This window comes from Cibotium barometz, chromosome 36, assembly GCF_041138505.1.
Source record: "Cibotium barometz isolate CiBa-2024 chromosome 36, ASM4113850v1, whole genome shotgun sequence".
In the NCBI taxonomy this organism is placed as follows: domain Eukaryota; kingdom Viridiplantae; phylum Streptophyta; class Polypodiopsida; order Cyatheales; family Cibotiaceae; genus Cibotium; species Cibotium barometz.
Window position 1 is genome coordinate 14,557,780 of NC_141081.1, and position 12,303 is coordinate 14,570,082.

The following is a 12,303-nucleotide window of genomic DNA, read 5'->3' on the forward strand; positions in this document are numbered from 1 at the left end:
GCTATGAGAAAGGGGGAAGGGAGAGCGTTTTGGAGGGAAAATGGGAGCGAGGGATAGTGGAAAGTGAAGGGAAATGTGCATTGAATGCAAGATAATGATGGGAGCTCGTTTTTGGGCCTCTATCACTTTAGAGACCTTACTTAATGATGGCTGCAGCTATCCTTTTCTATAAAAATAGAGGAAAAATTCATATATGTAAAAAAAATTTGAGTTTTAGGTAATTTTAAAAATTAAAAAAAGAGCCTATTTAGCCTATTATTCTAAGTTTGACCACTACCTTCTAGGCTCTTACAAACCATTGGTTTCAGTCCACATGTAATCTCCCTATTTGTCTATTTCTTAATCACCTCCATTAGGCAATGGCAAATTAAAGGGCCCAAAAAGACTCCATTGAGTTCCTAATGGTTAGAACAAGGGTTTGTATGACCCAGTGTTTCACCTTGGGGTGCGCCAGTTCTCTTTCAGAAAAAGAAAGATGGAACGCTTAGACTCTGTGTGGACTACAGAGCTCTAAATCAGCTGACAGTTAAGAATAAGTATCCTATCCCAAGAATTGATGAGATTTTGGACAGGCTAAATGGAGCCCAGATCTTCACAAAGATAGATCTCAAATCCGGGTATTACCAGATCAGGATCAATGATCAAGATATACCAAAAACAGCCATCAATACTTGCTATGGGCATTATGAATTTACTATCATGCTGTTTGGATTGACAAATGCCCCAGCTACATTCAATCGCCTAATGCAAGACATCCTCAGAGAATAATTGGATGTCTTTGTTCTAGTTTTCTTTGATGACATTTTGATTTACTCAAGGAATGCAGCTGACCATGAGACTCATGTCTAAAAAGTCCTTGAGATTCTAAGGAAGCACCAACTCTTTGCCAAAAAGAGCAAATGCACTTTCTCTGCCAACCATGTTGAATACTTGGGCTTTCTGGTATCCAAAGATGGAATTTCTCCAGATTTCGCGAAAGTCCAAGCAGTCCATAGAATGGCATGAACCAAAGACAGTGAAAGAAGTCAGAGAATTCTTGGGATTGACTGGTTGGTATAGAACTTTTATACCAAAGTATGCTCTCATAGCTTCCCCTTGACTAATCTTCTCAAGAAGAATACCCCATTTCAATGGTCTGCCAGGTGCTAGAGTGCTTTTGATAAGTTGAAGACTGCCTTGGTAACCAGTCCCGTTTTGATAAGCTGAAGACTGCCTTGGTAACCAGTCCCGTTTTGAAGCTGCCAGATTTCTCTCTACTCTTTGAGGTAGTAACTGATGCAAGTTTTTCCCTGGGAGGTGCACTCATGTAGGAAGGTCATGCAGTGGCCTATGAATCCCGAAAGCTCAGAACGCATGAGAGGAATTTTGCTATCCACGACCTGGAATTACTTTTAGTAGTCTTTGCCTTAAAGTTGTGGAGACATTACCTACTGGGAAAAAGATTCACTTTGATGACAGATCATCAGAGCGCTTAAAGTGGATCTTTACTTAGAAGGACCTCAACATGCGCGAAAGAAGGTGGATGTAGACCCTGCAGGAATTTGATTTTGAAATCAAGTACCGCTCAGGCAAAGAAAATGTGGTAGCCAATGCCCTCAGCAAAAAAGCGTCCTTGATTGCAATTACTGTAGTATCAAATCCCTTGATTATTGAAGCAAGTGAGAAGATCATGCAGGATAGATTCTTTGGCCGTATTGCTACCCTACTTATGCAGGAAAGAAAAACTCCACAGGAGCTGAATAGAGTTCAAGGGTACAACTTGGATGATGGCATTATGTATTATAATCATAGGCTATGCATTCCTAATGATGAGGGAACCAGGGGTAAAATTCTGAACGAAGCCCATGATAACCTTATAGTAGGACATCCAGGTTTCATCAAAACCTACATGTCTGTAAAGAAAAGCTTCTTTTGGCCTGGTCTAAAGAAGGATATACTGAATCATGTACGTCAATGTCTAACATGCTAGAAAGTCAAAGCTGAAAGAGTAAAAATGCCTGGGAAGTTACATCCATTGGACATCCCCCAGATGAAATGGGAATGCATCAATATGGACTTTATTACTGGATTACCTTCAGTGCAATCAGGTTACAACTCCATTTTCGTGGTAGTTGTTGACAGACTAACCAAAGTTGCCCATCTGATCCCAATAAAAGAAACCTACACTACAGTAGTGGATGTGGTGAGAGTGTTCCTCAAAGAAATCTTCAGATTGCATGGACTACCTAGGAGAATAGTAAATGATCGAGATCCCAAGTTTACTTCAAGGTTCTGGACTACCCAGGAGAATAGTAAGTGATCGAGATCCCAAGTTTACTTCAAGGTTCTGGACTACATTTTTCGAAGCAGTGGGAACTTTCTTGGATCTCAGCACAGCTTATCACCCTGAGACCGATGGTCAAACTGAAAGGGTAAACCAAGTAATCGAAGATATACTTCGATCATGCTGTGTGGCAGGGAACCCAATAAGTGGCTAAGCTATCTGCACCTAGTCGAGTTTGCCTACAATGCTTCTTATCACCGAAGTATCGGGATGAGCCCTTTTTTAAAGCTCTGTATGGACAAGATTGCTTAACTCCATTAACTTGGTCCGACCCATTGATTAGGGTCGAGATGTCTAGAAAGATGCTTGACGACATGGAGCAGTAGATGCAGGCAATTCGTAAAGATATAAAAGCTGCCCAGGATCGACAGAAGCAGTATGCAGATAAGAAGAGGACAGACAAAGAATTCAAAGAAGCAGATATGGTCTTCATTCAAGTATGGCCCAAAAGAAGTTCTTTATCTCTTGGGAAGTACAAGAAGTTATCTCCCAAATATTGTGGGACATATCTGATCACAAAGAAAGTAGGTGACTTAGCGTACGAGCTTCTTCTGCCTCCTCATCTCAAAGTTCATAATGTATTTCATGTAAGCCTTGCCAAGCCCAAATCATGTGCTTGATGATGAAATCCTAACCTCTTCAACCCAAGGGCAAATGGAACTCCAACCTGAAGAAATTCTTGATGTTCGAGAAAAGATTCTTAGAAACACAATTCTCAAAGAGTTATTGGTAAAATGGAAGTTCTATCCTCTTGAAGATGCCACCTGGGAGAATGAAGTCGATCTATTACTATGGGATTATCCCCAGTTTGCGAGATGAGGACATCTCGCGTTTTTCAAGTGGGTGAGAATGTAAGATTCCTCCCCAGCCTCTCAAGATTTTTAGCATCTTTCCTTGTAATCAAATCCCTCTTCAGAAATATAAAAGATCTTGTTTCTACCAGTTTTGGCCTAGACAGAGAAAATGTTCTAGAAAGAGAATATTCAGATTTTAAATATTTTTGGATAGAAAAATATCTCATCTTATTAAAATAAGTTCCCCTGAAATAGAAGTTCAAAAAGATTTTCAGAAGGTGCATTAGAAATTAAGTATAATCTGTTCAAGAGGCATTATCCCTGGGATGAAGATTTTTTCGAAATTTTAAATTAAGGTTCCTATGGACCAATAAGATTCATCCAAATGTAGGGAGGAGATAAATGAAGAAATAAAAGAAAAATCTCCCAAAAATGAGTAAATACTCACATAAGATGAAGAGTTCACTAAGGACAAGGTTAATAGTTAAAAAAGGGAGATATTTAGAAGTAATGATGCATTTTTGACACCTCTACATGGGGGAATTCCCCTCATGAAGGAGGTGCCTATTTCACATGCTTGAATGAGTTTTAAACTCCCAAATAATGAGATATTTTTATCTCTCCTCTCTCTTGTTTCAACTAGATCCAAAAAGTGAGCAAAACTGACCTAAAATGCTCAAAAATTGACCAAACTGATCTGGAAAATTCTAGAATCAGTTGGCTTGGTTAGAAGCTCACTTTTTCCTATAAATAGAAGCCTTCCGTTGAAACTTAATAGTGTTTTGCAGTGTTATCCTGTCTCTTCCAAGTGCCAAAAACAGTGAATTGTATTCATAATTCATTAGTTTTTGACCTTCCTTCTTCTAGAAGATTGGTGCCACTCTTGTCTCAAACAAGAGTTGAACCCTCAAACCATCAAGCCAAAGGAAAGCTCTTAAATTCATTAGTAAGTTGGTGATTCTTCTCTTTTCCATTCATTTTATGGTTTTCTTTATGATTTTTGTCTTCTCTACATTACAAATGATGTCATGCCTCATTGCAAACTTCTCTAGTAAATCCAACCATTCTTTATCCTAAGTGAACGATTAATGAATAAAATCAAGTTTTTCATAATGTTTCTCTTAAATAAGTAGAAAAATGTTACTTTAGAATGATTTTAATACTCTTGATGCATTTCTACTTAATTTTAGAGACTTAAAATTAAAAAATGGTCAGCCATACAAAGGAGGTTATGGTGAAATTTTTCACAAATTTGGAAATAAGTATTATCTTTCATTATTCTAAAGGAGTAATCCTTATGATTTCTATATTCTAAAGTGTCATTTTCATGCATAGAAGATGCATTTTGATTATTTGTATAAAAGAAATTCATTTTTATTATAAAAGTATTACTTTCATTAATATTGATTTTTATGCATAAAAGTATGCATGAAAGATTATTTATTTTATTATAAAAGTGTTACTTTTATAAGATTTGATTTTCATGCGTAGAAGTATGCATAAAAGATTTTTTTTTATTATAAAAGTGTTACTTTTATCATATTTGATTTTATGCATAAAAGTATGCATAAAATATTATTTTTTTATTATAAAAGTGTTACTTTTATCATATTTGATTTTTATGCATAAAAGTATGCATAAAAGATTATTTTTTGTATTATAAAAGTGTTACTTTTATCATATTTGATTTTCATGCATAGAAATATGCATAAAAGATTATTATTTTTATTATAAAAGTGTTACTTTTATCATATTTGATTTTCATGCATAAAAGTATGCATAAAAGATTTTTATTTTTATTATAAAAGTGTTACTTTTATCATATTTGATTTTTATGCATAAAAGTATGCAGCATAAAAGATTTTTTTTATTATAAAAGTTTTACTTTTATCATATTTAATTTTTATGCATAAAAGATTATTTTTTGTATTATAAAAGTGTTACTTTTATCATATTTGATTTTCATGCATAGAAGTATGCATAAAAGATTATTATTTTTATTATAAAAGTGTTACTTTTATCATATTTGATTTTTATGCATAAAAGTATGCATAAAAGATTATTGTTTTTTATTATAAAAGTGTTACTTTTATCATATTTGATTTTCATGCATAAAAGTATGCAGCATAAAAGATTATTATTTTATTATAAAAGTGTTACTTTTATCATATTTGATTTTCATGCATAAAAGTATGCATAAAAGATTATTTTTAATTTATAAAAGTGTTACTTTTATCATATTTGATTTTTATGCATAAAAGTATGCATAAAAGATTATTTTTTGTATTATAAAAGTGTTACTTTTATCATATTTGATTTTCATGCATAGAAGTATGCATAAAAGATTTTTTTATTATTATAAAAGTGTTACTTTTATCATATTTGATTTTCATGCATAGAAGTATGCATAAAAGATTATTATTTTTATTATAAAAGTGTTAATTTTATCATATTTAATTTTTATGCATAAAAGAATGCATAAAAGATTTTTTTTATTATAAAAGTATTACTTTTATCATATTTGATTTTTATACATAAAAGAATGCATAAAAGATTTTTTTTATTTATAAAAGTGTTACTTTTATCATATTTGATTTTCATGCATAGAAGTATGCATAAAAGATTATTTTTTTATTATAAAAGTGTTACTTTTATCATATTTGATTTTTATGCATAGAAGTATGCATAAAAGATTATTATTTTTATTATAAAAGTGTTACTTTCATCATAAATGATTTTTATGCATAAATGGGTGCATAAAGGATATTTTTTTATATTAAAAGTGTGATTTTCATCATAAATGATTTTCATGCATAAACATATGCATAAAAGATATATTTTTATATTAAAAGTGTGATTTTCATCATAAATGATTTTTATGCATAAATAGGTGCATAAAAGATTTTTTAATATATTAAAAGTGTGATTTTCATCATAAATGGTTGTATGCATAAATGGATGCATAAAAGATATTTTTTTAATTAAAAAAGTGATTTTCATCATAAATGATTTGTATGCATAAATATATGCATAAAAGAAATTCTTTCATGTTAAAAGAGTGATTTCCATCATAAATGATTTTTATGATGATAAAAGTGTGACTTTCATCAGAATTGGATTTTATGCATAATTAGATGCATATAGAATCTTTATAATTAAATAAGGGTTCTCTTTATTCTTCTATTAATTTTCGTAAAAATTAGAAACATGAATAGGTAGACAATATGTGAGAGGAAATTCTACCATTTCATATTCACTAAGATGGTAATGAGAAAATTCAATTAAACTATCAAAGTCAGAGATCGAGATAAATGATTATTTTATTCCTCTTAAGAAATCCATGTTTTAGAAATCTGTAAGCAAATATTCGCGTCGAACAAAATTTAGAAAAAGAGAAATTGAAATAGTACCTTTCAAGAAAGATAGTTTAGGAAGAAACTTTCCCAACCCAAACTCTGATTCTGACTATTGACCGAGACCTAATTCCTTCGTCAATGACGATGTGCTCAGTTCATAAAAAATGTACTCAAAACACCCACCGAATCTGACACTAAGTTAAGACTTTTGATTTTGATCTGAGGATCAAGTTAACAGAATTCGAGGAATTTTGTTTGGAATACAGACCTGGATCTAGAAGTATTGAGATACGGATTTAAGATTATTCATGGTTTTCAAACAAAAATCAAAACTAAAAACTTGCATAGAAACCCTATTTTCTTAAAAGATTGTCTTATGCCAGAATGCTAGAGGGAGCATTTGGCATATATGTTTATCTAAGGGAAGTTCGGTTGCAATAGCTGGTGGGGAGTGTTCGAGGGACACCTCACGCGGCAAAGCCTACCGAGGTTTTGACCAGCCTCGGTATGGTTAAAATGGTGCGCTTCCGGTACGATGTCCGTGAGTGAAGTGCCAGGGCACCTAAGGAGGATCCTGGAGGGTTCTGACCAGGCGATGCATGGGCTCGCGGTGCCGAGGACACCCATATGTATGTCGAGGAAGATATTGTATGATAGACCAATGTTATTGTAATCTATCACTGGATCTCGTTGTTGACTCGCTGGTCTCAACGGAGAGTCCAGAGTGATACTGTTTTGTGAGAAGCAAACTCAATGGAAATTTTAAAGTATGACATGTGTAACCAGTAAATTGTTTATCAATGGATTGTTTTTATTAAAGTTTTAAAGAGGAGTGTGTGTGTATCTGTTTTCTAAAGCTAAAGTTAAGAAAGGCATTTCAATTATGGATGGGTGAGTACTTGTTCGGATCTACCGATTCCAGGCAAGGTGGTGGCTAACCCATGGGCCGGATGGGGTTAGGCTAGAATCAGTAGAGTTTTAATAATCAAACTGAAAAATCTTAGGATTACGTTAGGATTCGAGTAGATAGTTAATTTCTTGATAAATTTCTCAATTGAATGGATCAAGGGCTGTGCCTAATCTTGATTAGGAAAAAAGCGTTGAATTGCTCAGATGATCAAATTATATCAGTGATAGTTTCCTTCTATCTGGTTTATTCAGGTGGAGGATAGTTTAGATTTTGATCTCGTTAGAAAACTCGTTAAGAAAAATTCAAAAAGGTGGAATCATCCCCGCTTTCCGAGCATGGGAAATTTTCCTGGTTTCGGTTTTCAGAGTGACCACCAGCCTAGTCTCGTGCCCGGACATTCGTGGGCGAGGCCCCGAGTGAGAAACCCTGCCCCGCGCATGAGGGAACTGCTTCCGCTGTCAGCTACTGGGAATTCGGTGCGCGGAAGGGGCAGAGGGATCTCACAACATCCACATCCACATCCATTTACATCACATCACATCCCACCCACATCCTATCACATCGCATTTACATCTTATCATATCCACTCACATCATATCACATCGCACTCACATCATATCACATCACACTCACATCTTATCACGTCGTATTCACATCTTATCACATTGTATTCACATCTATTCATATTTAATAACATTTTCTACTTTCGATACCGATGATGGGACTTTTCTAATTTTTTGCCAATTGCTTGGCCTAGTTAAAGGTACTTTTTCTCGATGGATATTTTCATATGCTTTCTCAAATTTCTCAAGCGAAATATATTCAATATTCTTCTTTTGAGTAACAGATTCATGGGATTTACAAAAATCAATTCTACCCATATTTTCCAATAAAATTAATAATGCTCAAAATTCCACTTTTGATAAATACTCATAATTTGAAATATGCTAAAAATTCCTCTTTCACCATTTAATTTCTTGGATCTCAATTATCATGGAAATTTCTTCTTTTATATAAAAATGAATTTATCAAAATTTTCTCTTTTTCTATTTAATTACTTGATTCTCAAATATCATGGGAATTCCTCTTTTTAACACCATATTAGTGAATTTGGGAATTTCCCAATTCCCATTTTTGAATACTTAAAAAAGGAGACATGGATAACATGTTTGTAAGTTTCTCAAAATCCTATCATATGACCTATCATTGGAAAGCGCTTGAAAAATGGAATCTAAAGAGCTATAAAGCGCTCATTTTGGATTAGTGGTGTTCAAGTTATGGTTAATCCAAACTTTTGACCACATGTCCCAAACTTATGAAAAATTTTCATATTCCCCAATATGGTGTTTTTTGTTAAAAATAAATAAATTTACCAAAAATTCCTCTTTTTCCATTTAATTACTTGATTCTCAAATATCATGGAAATTCCTCTTTTTGCATAAAAATAAATTTACCAAAAATTTCTCTTTTTCAATTTAATTACTTGATTCTCAAATATCATGGAAATTTCTCTTTCTGCATAATAATAAATTTACCAAAAATTACTCTTTTCTCTTAATCAATTAATTAAGAATAATTATTAAAAAAATCTCATGAATATGATGAAAATAATTCTTTTTGCATAGGATGTCCAATCCTAGAATATGGTAGGAAGTCCTCTTTTAGCATTATGCATAAAAATAAGATATGTGTTAATTTCTAAAAATTTTGCCATAGCTTCGCTACTATTACAGATAATTTTTAATTTTTCTACAAAAGAATAAGACTTTGTAATACAATTATGATAGAAGAACTATCCTTAAACTTAAATCCAAATTATGAAATTAAATCATACATTTACCATCATTTTATCAACATAGAAGCATAAAATACTATTTTCTTAACCTCTAGCTTAACAAGCTTAGAGTTTGGTTTTGAATTAAGAATTTAACAATGAGAAGCATTCTTTTTCTAAAGAATTAGCCATAGGAATGACTATTCTTTTGGGAGAGAGATATATACATAAAAAGCATTCAAAATAAGCATAAAGATTAACTTTTTGTGATTAATAATTAAAATTCTTAGATAAAGCTTGATTTGCATTAAAAACAACTAATTAGAAACTTCTCAAGCTTGAGAGGGGTTGAGAATTGAACTCATTTAAGAATATTAACAAAAACCATGAAATTCCTTCTTATTTCAGGTTTTGGCTTGCTTCTTTATGTAGAAGTGAAGCCCCCAACCAATCAATTGGTTTAGTGAGTTGAGAAGAAAGCTCCAAGAGTTGTTGAAGAGAGAGAGAAGCTCCAAGCTCTCCAAAAGTAGAGGATTTTTAAGGGAAATAGAAAATATCATTATTTTAATGTAATACTAGCATGGTATAGTTCACAAATTTTTTTTTCTAAAGACTAAGGATCTATATATAGGTGAGGGAGGCCACTAAGTAAGTACAACTGGGTTCTAGAATTTTCTAGGTTCAATTTGACTCAATTTGGATAAGATTTGGACCAGTTTGTCTCCCTTTTTGATTTGGTTTGGTGCAGGAGAGATGAGAGATAAAAATATCACAATTTTTTTGAATTAAAAACCCTTGCACATGTGTGAAATAGGTGCCTACCTCAAGAGTCCCCCTCTCCTTACCAAGGTGTCAAAAATTCATCATTATTCCAAAATATCTCATTTTTTTAGTAATATCTCATAGTTTTTAACTAATAAACCTTGAACTCTTCATCTTATGTGAGCATTTACTCATTTTTGGATATTTTATTTTATTCTTTGGATTTATCTCATCTCAACACTTGGATTAATCCTTTCAGCCCATAGGAACTTGAATTCGACCATTTTTAGTTAATTCCTAATGCACATTGGAAAGTTCATTTTGAACTTCTGTTTCAGGGGAATCCGTTTTAAACACTAGGAGGATTTTTATATCCAAAGATGTCTTAATTTTGGATTATCTCTCTCTAGACATTTTCTCTCTCTAGACCAAAATAGGGTAAAACATGAAACTTTCTTTTATTTCAGAGAGGGGAATAATTACAAGAACAGAAGGGGAGGTTCTTACACCTTTACACCTCAAAAGCTGGAGGGAGGAATCTTACATCCTTCCCCACTTAAAAAACGCGAGATGTCCTCATCTCGCAGGTGGAGTATAATCTGTTTCATCTTCTTATTCTTCAATCGCTTCTAGCATTATTGCCTTGGAAGTGGATGGCCGATTTGGGAACATCTCTCTTTGACTTTCCCTATTCTGAGGCGGAGGTCTTGCATTATTTTGGATTGAAACTGACGGTTGGTTAGAGGGTCTACCTCTAGGATTTCCCTGATTTTGATGGAAAGGAACATGATCACTCTGGAAGGAAGGAACTGGAGTCTGGAATCTTGGTCCCCCACTTCCCTGCCCCGCAAACCTTGATCCAAAAGGAGTTGGGCAATCCATAGTACGATGTTCAAATCCTTGACAGTTATAGCATTTCACTTCTTTGTTCAAGGGTGGAACTTCTGAAGTTGAATTCCAGGGGATTGAGTTCTGGGAAAAGGACCTTTCTTCTATTCTGGAACTTCCTATATCTTGAGATTGACCTTGTTGTCTCTTAGTTGGTGAGAAGTTATGACCTTTCGGAGCTAGAAATCTTTTGAAAGATGATGGTGCTGGCTTTGGCGGGACCTTGACATCAAAGGCCTTAGCGAAATCCTTCACCATCCACACTGCTTCAGCCATGGAAATTGGCTTGGCATTCTTTAGTAGGACATTCAAAGGTTCGTTTAGTCCCCGAATGAACCTAGCCATCAGTTGTTCTTCATCCAGCAATGGCGAGTACTTGAGGAGGAGAGCAAACGCTTGGTGATACACTTCAATAATTTTGCTCCCCTGGGTTAATCGTAAGAATTCATTCATCTTGGTTTCCAAAAAGCTAGGAGGACAGAATCTCTTCCTTAGGTAAATCTTGAGATCATTCCAGGTCTGGGTGTTTCAATCTAAACGGTTTATCTCGCAGTGGTTTCTCCATGCCACTCTGGTTATTTCTACTATCTTCAGCCTTCCAAGAGCCATTTTACTTTTCTCATTGTACCCAGTGACATCGAGGTAATATTCCATTGCTTCGATCCACTTCTCCACAGCCTCGCCCAAGTTTTCCCCTTCACCCTTGAAAGGTCCAGGCTGCGATCTATGAAGAGATTTACAATCATCTGGGTCGAGCTCTTCCTCATCGAGTTGGGGATTACCATTCCTACCACGACAACCTTGATCCATGATCCTATCAATACAAAAATTCTTGTTAAGTCCCTTTTTCCCAAACTAACCAAGACGCTCAGGTGAAAAGATCACTTTATTTATAATTCAATTCTGACTTTAGATCCAACTGAATTTTGGGGTTCCTTATAGTCTGGTCAATCCATGCAGAATCCTGGGATAAAGATCACTTCTACAAGAAGAACACACAAAACTCATTATCAGAGAACAATTCATTCAGAACATATCATTCATATCCTTAACACAATAATGGTCCATCATACCAAAAATTTCATCTGAACATCCCTCCACGAGAATTTTAGTTATGCAGGTTCTCAATTTGTCATCCGTTAATTAGATTCACTGGGTCAAAGGTTAACAGCAGCAATCTGTCAACATAATCCACTAATCTCATAGTGATTTGGTGAATTCATAATCGTCATTCTAGTTACTAACATCATTACTGGGATTCAGTCCACTCATCCTCATTGTGGCTTTGTTCAACTTATCTTCCTTCAACCAAAATTCAGGAATCATCATCTTTCAATCAGAATCCAAATCAACTCATCAATTCTCAACCAGAATTCTAACTAGCATTCGAATTCATCCTCTGGATAGCATTTTTGCTTATAATTTCAAGGTCTTAGATTTACTCGTATATATTGCCATTAAAGAGCTGCGGTTATACCCATGATATATATGGGTAG